This window comes from Anser cygnoides, chromosome 15 (genome assembly GCF_040182565.1).
Source record: "Anser cygnoides isolate HZ-2024a breed goose chromosome 15, Taihu_goose_T2T_genome, whole genome shotgun sequence".
NCBI lineage: Eukaryota > Metazoa > Chordata > Aves > Anseriformes > Anatidae > Anser > Anser cygnoides.
Window position 1 is genome coordinate 11,181,559 of NC_089887.1, and position 13,041 is coordinate 11,194,599.

At 45.8% G+C, this 13,041-nt stretch overlaps 1 long non-coding RNA gene across 1 annotated transcript; it reads right to left on the bottom strand.

Moving 5' to 3' along the window:
- Positions 1-4,940: 4,940 nt before the first annotated feature.
- LOC125183253 (uncharacterized) lies at positions 4,941-11,932 on the bottom strand. Its single transcript, XR_007164903.2, has 2 exons — positions 9,590-11,932; positions 4,941-5,134 (listed from the first exon to the last, which is right to left on the bottom strand). It is a non-coding gene; the product is annotated as an uncharacterized lncRNA (long non-coding RNA).
- Positions 11,933-13,041: the final 1,109 nt, after the last annotated feature.

Below are 13,041 nucleotides of genomic sequence, written 5' to 3' on the forward strand. Positions count from 1 at the left end.
CTGGCAGGGCTTCTAGAAATAGAAGCAGCAATTTCTAGTTTCCTGGAAATCTTGCATTTGAGCTTGTTCTTAATTGTCCTGCTGGAAAAGGAATACAATCTGACCTACTTTTGAGCAAAAGAGCAATTGGAGTCAGGCTCCCAAAATAGGCCTGGACATAGATGCTTCCTTGGTGCCCACTGAAGCTGGTTGTTTGCAATGAGAAAATGCTTCCGTGGAAGAATTTCAAAGAAAGAGTTTCTGTAAATGGAGCTTCAAATAAAATTATCTGCCTTGTTGTTTGGGGTTAATGAGTCCATCTTAATATTGAAAGGCAGTTGTGTTTTCTGTCTAGAGCTTGTTTTGTCATTTTTTTTTTTAATAATAACCCTGGTAACCAAACTGATGAGAAGCCACCGCTCAAAGTGAAGTCAGAGCCTGAAATCAGCCCTCACAAACAGTTGTGTTGCTGGCCTTTTGAAAACAACTCTTTTCAGATGTGTGATTGGGAATTTGCCAGGCCACTCCAGATATTTCCCCAGAGGTCCAGATGGTACCAGAAGACATGGAAAACAAAATATGTCATTCTTAAGTAAGCCTTGCTGTAAAATACTGCCATTGTACTAGTGTATTTTGAGTACATGACCCTTAAACTTACAGTCCTTTGCAAACAGAGGGTGTCATGCTAAGAAAGAGGAATTCGTGTGGGGTTGCACGTGTCCAGGAGATTGAACACAGCCCAGTGAGCCAGGATCTCAGGCAGTCCAGTCCCACTGCAGGAGGTGAAAAGCATTGTCCAAACCATCACCGTGATTTTCTTCAGCTGTTAACAGCTAAAGCACTGTTACAAAGAAAGTCCAAGCAGCCACATAGTAGAGGGTGAGCCTTTGGAGAATCCCTCAGAGCCCCTGCCTCAGTCTCTCAGCAGGGTAATACTGAGAGCTGCCCCGTAAGCAGAAGGACTTGAAATCTGCTTTGGGTGAGGAACTCCAAAGAAGGGGGTTTGGAAAAAGTTGCCATTCAGTTTCACAATGAGGACCAGATTTTCAAGAATTCCTACTGAAAGGAAATTTCAACACATTTAGAAACTAATTTTGGAAAACAGAAATATTTCCATCCGTTTGCAGGAGGGAGGCAATATATATCCCACATGGCCCACTATCCCCAACGTGGCTTTGAGCACCAGGGGCTTTACAGTGTACCTGGGGGCAAGGGGTCCTGGCCAGCTGAGGATACCTCCCGGTGCCCTGGGGAGTACATGGAGGAGATGGCTCATCAGCCCCAGGACTTGGTAGCATCCGCCTCATGTTTTTGTTTGTGTATCATCTCATTTCACAGTCGTGAATGAAAGGATGTAACAAGACCCAGCTCTGGAGAGCACTTGCACAGTGTGTCTGCGCAAAGCCATGGTAAGCCTGGCTTTTGGCAAGCTTCAAGCGGAAAAGTTACTCCTCAGCCCCTCCATCCTCTCCAACAAAATGTTCCCGAGCCCCTCAGGACAACTTGTCAGGATTCAGCAGGACTTCAGGAGCCAAGTGTGGAGCGGAGGGGCGCCCAGTGGTGCCAGCAGCCCTTCCAGGCTCGTCACCTGCAGCAAGCCCAGTGTACTGAGGAGGAGCACAGCCCCCGGCTGCTGCGTGGGAGGGCCTGGGCTGCTCTCCACCTGCCAGAGCGGCAGAGATGGGGCCTGACTCATCTCCCCCTGCAGCTTCAAGTGGGGATGCTGGGCAGCCAACAGGCCGCTGCCAGGCCTCGTGCCCCGCTGTAACCCCCAGGAATGCTTCACGGGCTAATGATAGCCCCATGGAATCTCACGGCCCACCAGATTGCTGCATGCTGCTACTTGCAAAATACTATTTCTGGCACCATTGCCATCCTAAAACCCAAACCATAATGCTGGAGTATGCCCAATTCCCAGAAATTCCAGTGAGTGATGAGATGGGATTTTTCTCACACACCCACACAGGAACTTAGAAAATGAAAAGCTAAATACAGATGTAGGGGCTGTTGGTAGGGGTTACTTAAGCCTGGACACTTGGAGAAGCTCCTTTGTCCTAAGACATGAAATGCTCTCATTTTTTTTCCTAAGGAGTTTGCTCCTGCCTCTGTGGTGGAAGCTTCTCCCCAGATGCTGGAGGTCTAGTCTGGCACACGTTGGTAGAGAAGGATCTGGTGAGCTGAAATGTGTCTGCCATGTTGAGAGGAGGACAGCTCGTTGGGAAAGTGAGGAATCTGACTTTCTCCAGGGATTATTCTAATTAGACACTGGCTATCTTTAACCCATATCATATGTTTGAAATACAACTTTAAAACCACACTGGAGCAGCCAAGTTAAATGCTGTAATAACCTTGAAAATAGGTTTAGTGAATTTAATGGCTAACAATAACATTTCTAGCAATAATGCTAAACCAGAGGGACTAACTGCCTTGCTTCCTGGCACAAGCTGGAAACCAGACGACTCAGGAAAGAATCTGCAGCACCTGACAGAAGCTCGTGCCTATCGTAGCCTGTTTAGCAGAAGCACTGTCACAGGCCACTGAGAATGATGGGTGAATGAATTTGCTCAGATACACACTCTCAAATCCTAGAAACAAATTATGTTTACAGCAGCTTCTATATTCATGAATATCCCTACAGCATGTCTCATAAATTAGCCAGCAAACCAGTGATTATGGCTAATGGGAAGGAGGCCAGTGGCTTAGTGCCCAGAGTAGCACGGGAATCCTCAGCTCCTTCTCAACGTGCTCTGGGACCAGGAAGGAGCAGCGGTGAGTCCTTGGTGACCACCGTCCCACTGTGCCATGGTGCCGCGCAGCTCAGCGAGCCCACCCCCCTGTGGGCCTGCAGCCATACCACACTGGTGGGCTTGATCCAAGTTTATTTTTCCTGTGCTATGCAGTAGGACCCTGTACCAGGACGCTGCTGCCTGAGCTACATACACTCTGAAGCTGAGGTCTGGCAAAAGCTCTGGGAGAAAAAAAATCCCTTCTTGTTCCTAAAATAGCACACCTCTTGTATAGCAGCTTAATCTGGCAGACCTCCAGTTACATGAGCACAGATTTGGAAGGATCAGGGTTAAATTTAGCTCCAAATATTTGTGGAATTTGAGTTTTTTTATAGCTGTAGAATTCCTGCTTGTTTTAAAACCTTCACACTGTGCTTAGGGGCCATACCCTGCACCCCAACCAGCCCCTTTTCACACGGGGGTCTGGTCCTTCCAGGGGTATAGAGATGCTCATTCACTGCAGTCAGCTGAGGGATGAAGCCACACCAGCTAAAGACCCGTGTCCAGCCTGTGCCAGCAGATGGATGTCCTGGACAAAGCTGCAGGAACGTGCCTGTTCTGCTCCCGCAGGGCACCTGGGTTTGCCAGCACAGCCTGGGAAGAGAGGTTTCTTTCCCGGCAGGGCGTGGGCAGAGGCTGCTGGGGTGGCTCCTCTCTGGCCCACGCCTCCCACAGCAGGAGATGGTTCAGGTCCTGGCGCCCTGTGCTGCTGGTGTCTCTGCAGGTCTGCACAGAAATGTCATCCTCAGACATCCTGGCTTTGTCAGCCCGTGTCCACGTGTGTCTTGCTCAGCAATCCTTTAGCTGCCTTCCTACAGGGCAACAACCAGACCTAGTCTAAGCCACCACCTGGAGACTTCGTCAGCTCCCAATCTCAGCTGCCACTGTGGCTTTATCCTGATAAATTCTCTAAGATTGTCGAGGCCAAAGTAAATTTACTTCACCTTGAGCACAGCTGTCTGCAGAGAACTTTGTTGGTTTTTTTTTTTTGTTGTTGTCCAGACAAGCTACCCTCATTTATGTAGGGTAACACTCTCTTTCAAGGAGCATGACAGGCTTTGATCTCAGGGCTGTACGAGAGGTGATTGCACAGCCGTTTGGCCTGGGGTGCACATTTTCCATAACCCTCTTAGAAAACATCTGCGAGCTAATCCAAGAAACACACCTGGAATGGCCCCATCCCCATCCCTGGCCTGCTGTGTGCATGGCTCAGAGGGGTCTCTGACACGAGGGAATTTTCCCATACGTATCACAATGAGGATCAAGAAATTTCGACAGCGCTGGGATGATTAAAGACAAAATTTGGAGTTTTCTTTTTTTGTTGTTGTTTGTTTGATTGATTGATTTGCTTAGTGTGCTGTGGTCTGCAAATGCAGTGCCACTTCAGTATCTGTCCTGAGCATTGGAAACATGGATCCTGGGGGCTCCACCTCCACCCCAGGGACAACTGTGTACAATGCTGCTCAGCAGCCAGTTTCTCTAATCCCCCAGGTTTTTGGCTAGTGTAACCCACTATGCCAATGTCAGCAGCCCTGAAACCACCTTAACCTTCCCTCCAGCAGTCCCAAAAACAGTTTGCATCCTTCGCATTTCTAGAGGCCACGTGTTGCAAGTATGGTTCCTCCTGGCAGAAGAGACCCAGGTGCCAAAGTCAGAGGCTGAAGCTAGACCCTGGGAGCACCCCGCCATGCCATGGGAGATAATCCCTCTTGAACCATGGGAATGTGCTGACATGGGAGTTCAGCTTCTCTTGTTCCTAAACGCACCAAGTCCCGGGTACATATATTATCCCAAAATAGTAGGACCAGCCATGTGCACGGCCTTCTCCTGGGAAAGGGCAGACATAGAGCATGCTGCAGGGTGACAGGGCAGGACAGAGGAGTTACTCATGGAAGCATTTCCTTTCTCATGATCACTTAGTTTATGTTTGATTAGAAGAGTTTTGTTTTGTTTTGTTTTGTTTTGTTTTAACTTTAACTAGTCAGACTGAGAAAACAGTTTGGCAATGCTTCTGACTGTCCTGCTAACTGCTTCATTAAAAGCATTTTGAGGGTTCGTCTAACCCACAGAAATCGTTCCTCAGACAGCACTGACACCAAAAATGGATTCTACAACATTTAATTTCCAACCCTCTTAGTTGAAAAAATAAAAATAAAATAAAAATCAGTTCCAACAGTAATTGAATGGTGTTTAATTTAGCGATGCTTATGTGAGATGTGTAAACAGCATGTGTAAATAACACCTTGGCTATTTGGCTGTAGGTCACTGCAGCACACACATCAAGCTGTTCTGCTTCCCCTACACGCTTGGCATCGCACACGCCATTCCAGCTGGCTAGTCCTTAGTCTCTCTTTTTCTCCAGTTTGAACCTAACATACGGAGAAGCAAAGTTGTAGAAATGCTACACATCAGAAAGCCACATATCAGATGTGCTATGGAAATTAAAATGTAGTAACAGAACAAAATGAACACACTTTCAAATGTAAGTACGTAGGTGATACAGCTCCTCTCAATGGTTTCTTAGCGAAAAAACAGACAAGCAACCTTGCTATACCGAGCCCCCCCAGCAAGATGTGGCAACTTGTTAGAGGGTTTCCAAAAATAGGGTCTTTCTGCAATCTGACTCCCCCTGGTTAGCCAGCATCTCTCCAGTGCCCCTCCACTCCCGCATGCTTGGTAAGTAACGCCAGTCCTCTCCCGTCTTTTCATCCTTCATAGCCGTCTCTGCCAAGGCAAAAGTACTTCTGAAATCAGAGGTCACCTCCTTCTCTCATGATGATTTGGGGCTTAGAGGGCTCAGTTCATGCCTCTGCATGGAGGCAGGTCCTGATGCCACCAGAAGAACGATCCCACTGTCCCTGGCTGTGGGTCTGCAAGCAGCTACACTCGCTGCTGGGCTGCATGGCAGAACAGCTCTGAGCCAGGTTACAGTCAGTGGAAAATTAGGCAGGGCAATGTATGTCCAGAGCCTGTGGTTTTATCTCTCGGTTTGCACAGCAGCAGCACAGTGCAGAACACAGGGCATGGTGGTTACTTTTCTTGCTCCTTGTGCTCAGTGAGGGAAAGGCCTTGGCCTCTACGTCCCAGATAAAGTTCGATAGTAATAGTGAACTAAAGTCATGAACGCTGAGTCAGGAAAAGATGTGTGGCCCTTTTTCTGAAAGGAGAGACACAAATCACCTTTCCCCAAAGTATCTTCACCTGGTCTATGCAGGTGTGTTACTTCCCCTCAATACCACTATTTGAACACTTGTGTAATCCTATGCACAGAACCAGGGGTGGGTTCCTCAACACTTGATGCTTAAGGAAGACCTAACAGGGGGCAAAAGGCCTACAAGAAGATACTACAATATGTAAGTCTGTTTTGTGAATCTAAATTTCCTCATCCTGTCTGGATTTAGACTTGTAAAGCACAGAAATATTGATTAGAAGTGACCTTGGAGGTATCTAGCCCAGTCTTCTGCAAGAGCACTACAGTCACCAACATTAGATCAAGGCACCTGTGGTTTTGCCCAGTGAAGTCTTGAAACCTTCCAAGGGTGGGAAAAACGCTTATTCACTTGTCCAACCCAAACCAAATGCTGTTAGGCAGATGCTATCCTTTTAAATGTTTAATTACTGTGCCAAAGGCTGTATCTTTGATCAGTGGTTAGTTGCAGAGCAACCTGCTGCAAGTGATGAGAGTGCAAGTTTCTGGCCTTCAGCTTATACCAAGGCAACACATCCATGGTCACTGTTTGAGAGCCACTGCTCAGAGATGATGCTGTAGGCAAAGAGGAGTACTGAGGGGCATGGCGGGTGGGGTTTCATCTGTGGGGGTCTCATGCAATCACAGAATGGCTGAGGTTGGACAGGACCCGGAGGTCAGCTGGTCTGACCTCCTGCTCTGAGCAGAGCTGGCTGCAAGCTCATCAGAGCCTTGTCCAGCTGAACTCTGCAAGTCTCCAAAGATGAAGGTCCCACCGCCTCTCTCGGTACTGTTCTGGGACTGCACCATTATCATGGTGCATGGGAATCAGAGCTTCCCTTGTCACCGCCTGTGGCCTTCTGCCCTTCCAGGGTCTTTGTAACCCCCAGCAACAGCATAAGCTGCAATTTGACGTGAAGAGGAACTCTCCTGCTGCTCAGACCAAAAAAGAAACCCCCAAACCCCCATTCTGGTCACTTTCTTTACACAAGGAGAAATTCTGACTTACTGCAAATATCTTTGGTTATCCTATATCACTACAAATTTGTTAAGACTAGAACTGGCTAACCCACAATCCCATTGAAGACACAACTGCAACTTTTATTTGAAGTTTTAAATACCACAGCCCACAAAATGGAGCAAAACACAGCTTGTGCTGCACTCTCAGAAATATGTCAGCAAGGAGAAAACAGATAAGTGGGGAAAAGCTGTGAGCCAAGCAAATGTGATAAATTTTCAGGAAGTAGGAACAAATAAATTGGGAGCTTAGCTATTTTGAAAATAATTCCTATTTTTTCAGTGAATATTTATATTGGCTCTGTGTTCCTAACTTTCCAGTCAAAAGTCTTTCTTGCCATGTGACAACATATTTTAAAATTCAGCCAAAAGCAATGCATATCCCAACTAAAGCAACACTGTGATGTACACGAACTCTTCGGTGAGGCAGGCCAGAGAAGGGCAAAAAAGTTCCAGATCATTGCAACCAGATGTGGTAGCTATCTTAACCAACTCCTAGTCTAAAAAGTGAAACAAGCCTCTGACAGGCGGCAATCCACAGTAGCGAAAAGAGGTTCCTACTTGGAAAAGAGGGAGTCTTGGAGCTAGGCCATATCAGTTTCTTTTCAAAAACCTCATAAGTCTGTGGAGAATATTTGCGTCACCAGGGGATTCTGTTTTGAGTGTTAGAGCCATGGGGATCAGAAAATCTTTGCCTACTGCCTCAACACGATGGCTGCATTCCGTGCCCCACTTTTTTAGGACTGTTGAAGGGTTGTCATGTCTAGCTGTCTGCTCTCACCTGGCAGGAGGCTACTGCCTCCATAGCAGACATGACTATACGGCACAGCTTACAGCACACTGTGGGGATCTACATATTCCTATACGAGGACACAAAATGCTCCTGATTTCAGTACTTGCATATCCCCTTTGGCCACCCATGACAGCAGAAGGGGCAGAAACAGATTCAGCAGTGCTAGTTAACCCTGCTGCTTTGTGAGTGTCAAGATCTTTCGTTAGGTTAGACATGCTCTAGAGGTTTACTGATTTCAGTACAATCACCCCCAGAATGTACAGGAATGACAGGAGGGGCCGACTGAGCAACAGCACTGCTTGACAGAGAAGGTGTGACCACGGTTATTTAATCTTGCTTACCTGGACAAGGTCATTTGAAAGTTGACTGCAGAGTGTCTTGGAGGCCCAGGAAGAGAGGGAGCCCAGTCCCCATCTTTGCCGAATTTCAGGAGCCATTGCTCAGCAAAGCTGATTCCTTAATTATATGATTCACCTTCAATGCCCATTAAAAGCCCTTATACAGGGTTCTTGGCTTATATTGCCCAAAAGTTTTCCTTGTTAGTATAGAGGAATTACCACCTCAAACAGGCTACGATCCCTTAGCAAAGGGTTTCATTTTTCCATTATTAATCAAACTACACTGGGATTTTTCCAATGTAATTTTATTGGTCAGGGTATGATTTTTTTTTCTTGTTACATTCCTAAAGTAAAAGCCACAGCAAAGCTGCAGCATAGACCTGCCTTGACTGAAGCAGATGTTAAAAGTGGGTGTATGCTGCAGAAAGCTTTAGTGATTTACACTCAAAAGCAAATTTACCTATACTCTAGTTATGCCCCCAAACTGCTTTTTTTTCTTTTTTTTTTTCTCTCTCTCTCTTTTTTTTTTTTTCCCCTGGGAATATCCAAGTTCCCATCTCTTCAAAAAAAAAAAAAAAAAAGACATTTGTTTTCAGTGGCAGTATTTGGAACTGGAACACTAAGTCCAATGCCAACTGAAAAATTGATATGCAGAGGGTGCATCCTGCTGCTTTCCAGCTACTAGAATTCTCACCCCAAAGACTGCATTCTTCTGGGAAATCCTGCAGCAGGAAATAATCACATTAAACCTAATGAATTTGTCTGAAGACAAATTTGAGGGTTCAAGAACACCCTTTTTCTTTTTAAATGGGACCTCAGTCAGAAACTGGAGATCCTTCATGTTTAAGTAGGTCTTTGAGCAGTGGAACAAAACACTGGGCTCCTAGGCTCCTGTGCCCAATTTCCCTTTGTTTCCACAAAAACCTCCATCTCCTCCTGTCCTCCCAAGGACCTCACCATGCTGCCAGCTCCTCTATCTCCCCCTCCCCACCCCATATGGTTCTATACATTATTCACCTCCCATGTCCCATAAGCAGCAGAGGACTGGGAGGGTGTCCAGTAGCTCTGTGCTGACTACCCAGAGCACTTGAAACAGCGCAGGGAATTGCTGAGAGCATTTTTTCTTTTTCTAAGGGGTGAAAACATGATTCCAAATCTTTATCCCCTACCTAGAAATTGGGTTTCATAAAATCTAATGAAACTCAGCCTGCAGATTCAAAAGGGAAAGAGACAAGGGGAGTGCATAGGTTTTCTTACCCTGGGAAAGAATGTTAAAATGGAATGGAACAGTAATTTTAGTTACAACAACTAAATTTGAAACACAGACCCTAAGAGGGGGGGTTCTCTGGTTCTTGTTCTGTCTTGTGAGCCTTAAGATGAACATCTCTCATGCAGCATTTATAATCATCTTTTTAGTCTATTGGGACATGAAAACTGGAGTTAAAAAACACCAGGAATATAATTAACTTACACTTCAGTCAGAACTAACCTTTTTGTTGCCAGCAGTCTTATACAGGCAGTAAACTCTTTCTTAGATCATTGCCTACACGCCAACAGTTCTGGTCAATGATTATCCCTTGCAAAAAGTCTGTGACATAGTCCCTCCAGTCACCTGTTTACATCCCAAATGTTCTCATATTCTGCTATTTCAAGCTTAACTCTTGTGACCTTAGTCAATGATATTCAATCCAAGCCTCCTCACCATATCCTGCAAGGCAAACAACTTCAGGTCAGTTTTAGTAACCAGTGCTATGTCATGCCTGTGGTCAATGACTCTAAATATGCCCACGCCCATGTGTATCCTAAATCTAGATGTCTGTGATGGCAAACAACAGGGTCTGGATAGGCAGTTCTGTTTCACTAAAGAAGATTTGGGGCATTTTTGCTCTTCAAACATTTTCTTTTACCTTCTGTGCATTGCCTGGATGAATTTAGATTTATTAGAAGGGGTCAGCTAGGCAGGATAAGCAAAACGATTGTGACTCCTACAGAATCTCTAAGGGCAGATGAGTCAGATAACAGATCCATCGAGCAGAAGATATGTACCTCCAACAGCGCGAATTGCAAAAGCTTAGACAGTATAAAACCAGGTCAAATGTAGAGTCATACTTCTCCTAAATACTCCACCAGACCCAGCGGTTTGTGGCTCAGAGACTTCCCGAGTTAGAGATGCTGTCTATGTTTAACAGCTCTGGACAGCCTTTCCTACCAAGTATTTATTCGAACAGATCTTGAATCCCTACAACTTTGTTGTATCCACAATGTCCTACACAAATACTCTCAGTTTGTGTAATTGTCTTTCTTTGTGATAATAATTGCCACTTTTTGCCACTTTCTAGGCCTCTTTCTTTCCTTTTCAGTCTTCACTCCCCCTCTGCATGACAACTTTTGTGACCAGCCCCTAGGACAGCAAGTGACTGAGTCCCAGTCAGGACGTAAGCTTCTGATCTCATTGGGAAACTGTTCTGTTGTTTTCCCAGCAGAACCAGTGAGTGACCAGTCTTTATCCCAGTACACTCATACAATACAAGCGTCACCTTTGCAAAGTTCCCTTCGGTGGTTACCAGTACATAATGAAATGACTCCCTGTAGTGTTTCTGTACTTGCGAGGGGTACAGGATTACTCCTGTAAAAACAAATGATCAGCAGCAACTCAGCTGCATTTGGATTTGAATGTTTTTCATCTCTTAAGAGACAGCGGTAGAGTGTACCTGAACTACTAGCAGTTTGCTGACATTGCACGGGTTGCAGAACAACTGTCATTCCTCAGTGTTACCCTCACCTCAGCTTTGCTGATGCACCTTATTTGTGCCTGCTTCTGCCCATACTGCTCTAGGTTATCCGTGCCAAAGGTGATCTGTTGCTCTGCCTAGGGAGTGTGGACGTGCTCGTGGTGGTTTCACACCAGCAGGTAGCTCAGCACCACCACGCTGCTCTCTCACTTCCCCTCCTCAGTTCAAGGAGCTGGTTTAAGCAGAGGTCTACAAGTTAACGCACAGGTACAGCAGAGGGGCAACTGCTTTTCAGGACAGGGGCAAGAACAAGTGCCTGGAGGCAAAGAGCATTGAAATGCCTTACACTGGCATTTTCCCTGCATCCAGCACATTCTGAGCACTCTCAGCAGAGGGGCAGCGCTGGCCAATAGCTTGTGCCAGCTCCACCTCATGCCTCCCAACATCCTACCAGTTTATCTGAGCCTTCGGCTTCGGCCTCCAGTTTCCCACTGTTGTTCCTCCCACATGCAGCTGGGAGAGACCCCAGGCATGTCTGTCCTTACGGTACTGCCAAAATCTGTGTCAGTGGGGATATCACGTAAGCTGTCAGTACTGCAGACACAGTGAGCAGAGCCCACCAGCCCAGCAGACTGCCCTGCTCACTTGTTTTTTCTATTTGTTTCTCTGCACTGAGCGATCCCATAAAGCAAAGCATTTCTGTCTTGTCAGAGAATGAAAATGTCCTGCATCCGAAACAAAAATGAGACCCAGTAGAGTCCATTAATATGTTACTAAATAGGACTTGCCTGCCGTCTCAGGTCCAGAGCTGAGGCTCCCAGGCTGTCTGTTAATTTACTGCGTTTTCCCATTACATGCAATGCACTTGCTACGATTCCTTCACCCTGAGTACAAAGTAGGTGGAATGTTATCCATCATGGATGTCACCAAATTTAGAATACAACATACACATCTGCTTACATAACAAGTTGAATGGTCTTGGTTCGCAGAACTAGATATTTGATCCATGGCTCAGCTTGGGTGTGGGAGATACCAAAGTAGCTATGAGCCCTTCTGCCTTCTAGTAGCTGGTTAGTTCTGGTACTAATTTGAGGGCTGTGTGTACATACCTCTAACAGACACCGACTGGAAATAGCTCTGAACAAGACGCTGGCAATTGAAACTAAGCAGGAAGCAGCAGCCAAGACTGGATGTCAGGAGAGGCCAGGAGTGGGTGTCATAAAAACCCTGTGCTGTTTGGAGCATTTTCATCTACAGGAATTCTTCAGTAGTTGGCTCATGAAACTTTGCAGCTGTCTTGCAAGTCCTGGTGAGAGTCGTGCGGCCACGCAAAGTGGCCAGTCAACAGCCACTGGTGGGGAGCTGACTCCAAGTCTCTTTCGAACTGGACACAAAATCCAATTTCAGTGAATATCACAAAAACTTGATTTGGTATCTTACACAGGGAAGACTTGGAAATCTGTCCTTTGTGCTTTCTTCTGCTTCCATGCTGATCTGCTGTCCTCACTGTAGAAAGAAGGTAAGTCAACAGTCATCATATCCTGGAAGCTGTGGAGAACCATTTTGCAAACACAGTTTTTGCTCCAAGAAAAGCCCAGCCGTCCGTATGCATCCAGCATGCTGCAGATCCCAGGTCTCAGAAAGCCAGATTTTCTAACAGCGGCTCCCAAGTCGTTCCTTTCAAGGGAAAAAAAATGCTTTTGCCCAGTAGACAGGAAAACTTTAATCTTCCCAAACAGATCAGTTTTTACAAGAGGCTATTTTAGGTTTTAATTCTGTTACAGTGAAGTTATTTGACAAAAGAAGAACATGGCATATGCTGTAGCTTGGAGCAATTTGCATTCTTCAGGTGTTAAAAGCTTGAAATACTTCCTTTGTGTCATCAAAGAAGCCAGCATTCCTGAAAGTGCCTGTCCCACAGACTCCTACAGGAGAAAGTCTGCAGAGCTGAACTAGTCTGACATCAGGAAACCCTTTCTACATCTCTCATTCTTTCTTAGTTTCACATTTAGCTTTCGGAATTTGATGAAAGGCCAGTTTGATGCTTGGTTATCTTCCTTTTTATACACATTCTTGGCCTTCCGTTCTTATATTGACACCATATTAAAGCTGGGATGTTAACCATGCGAGTAAGGAAGTCCAAGATGCTAAGCTCTTCTGGAGACATTCAGGCAATCAACACTGTTTATGATTTTATATATATATATAT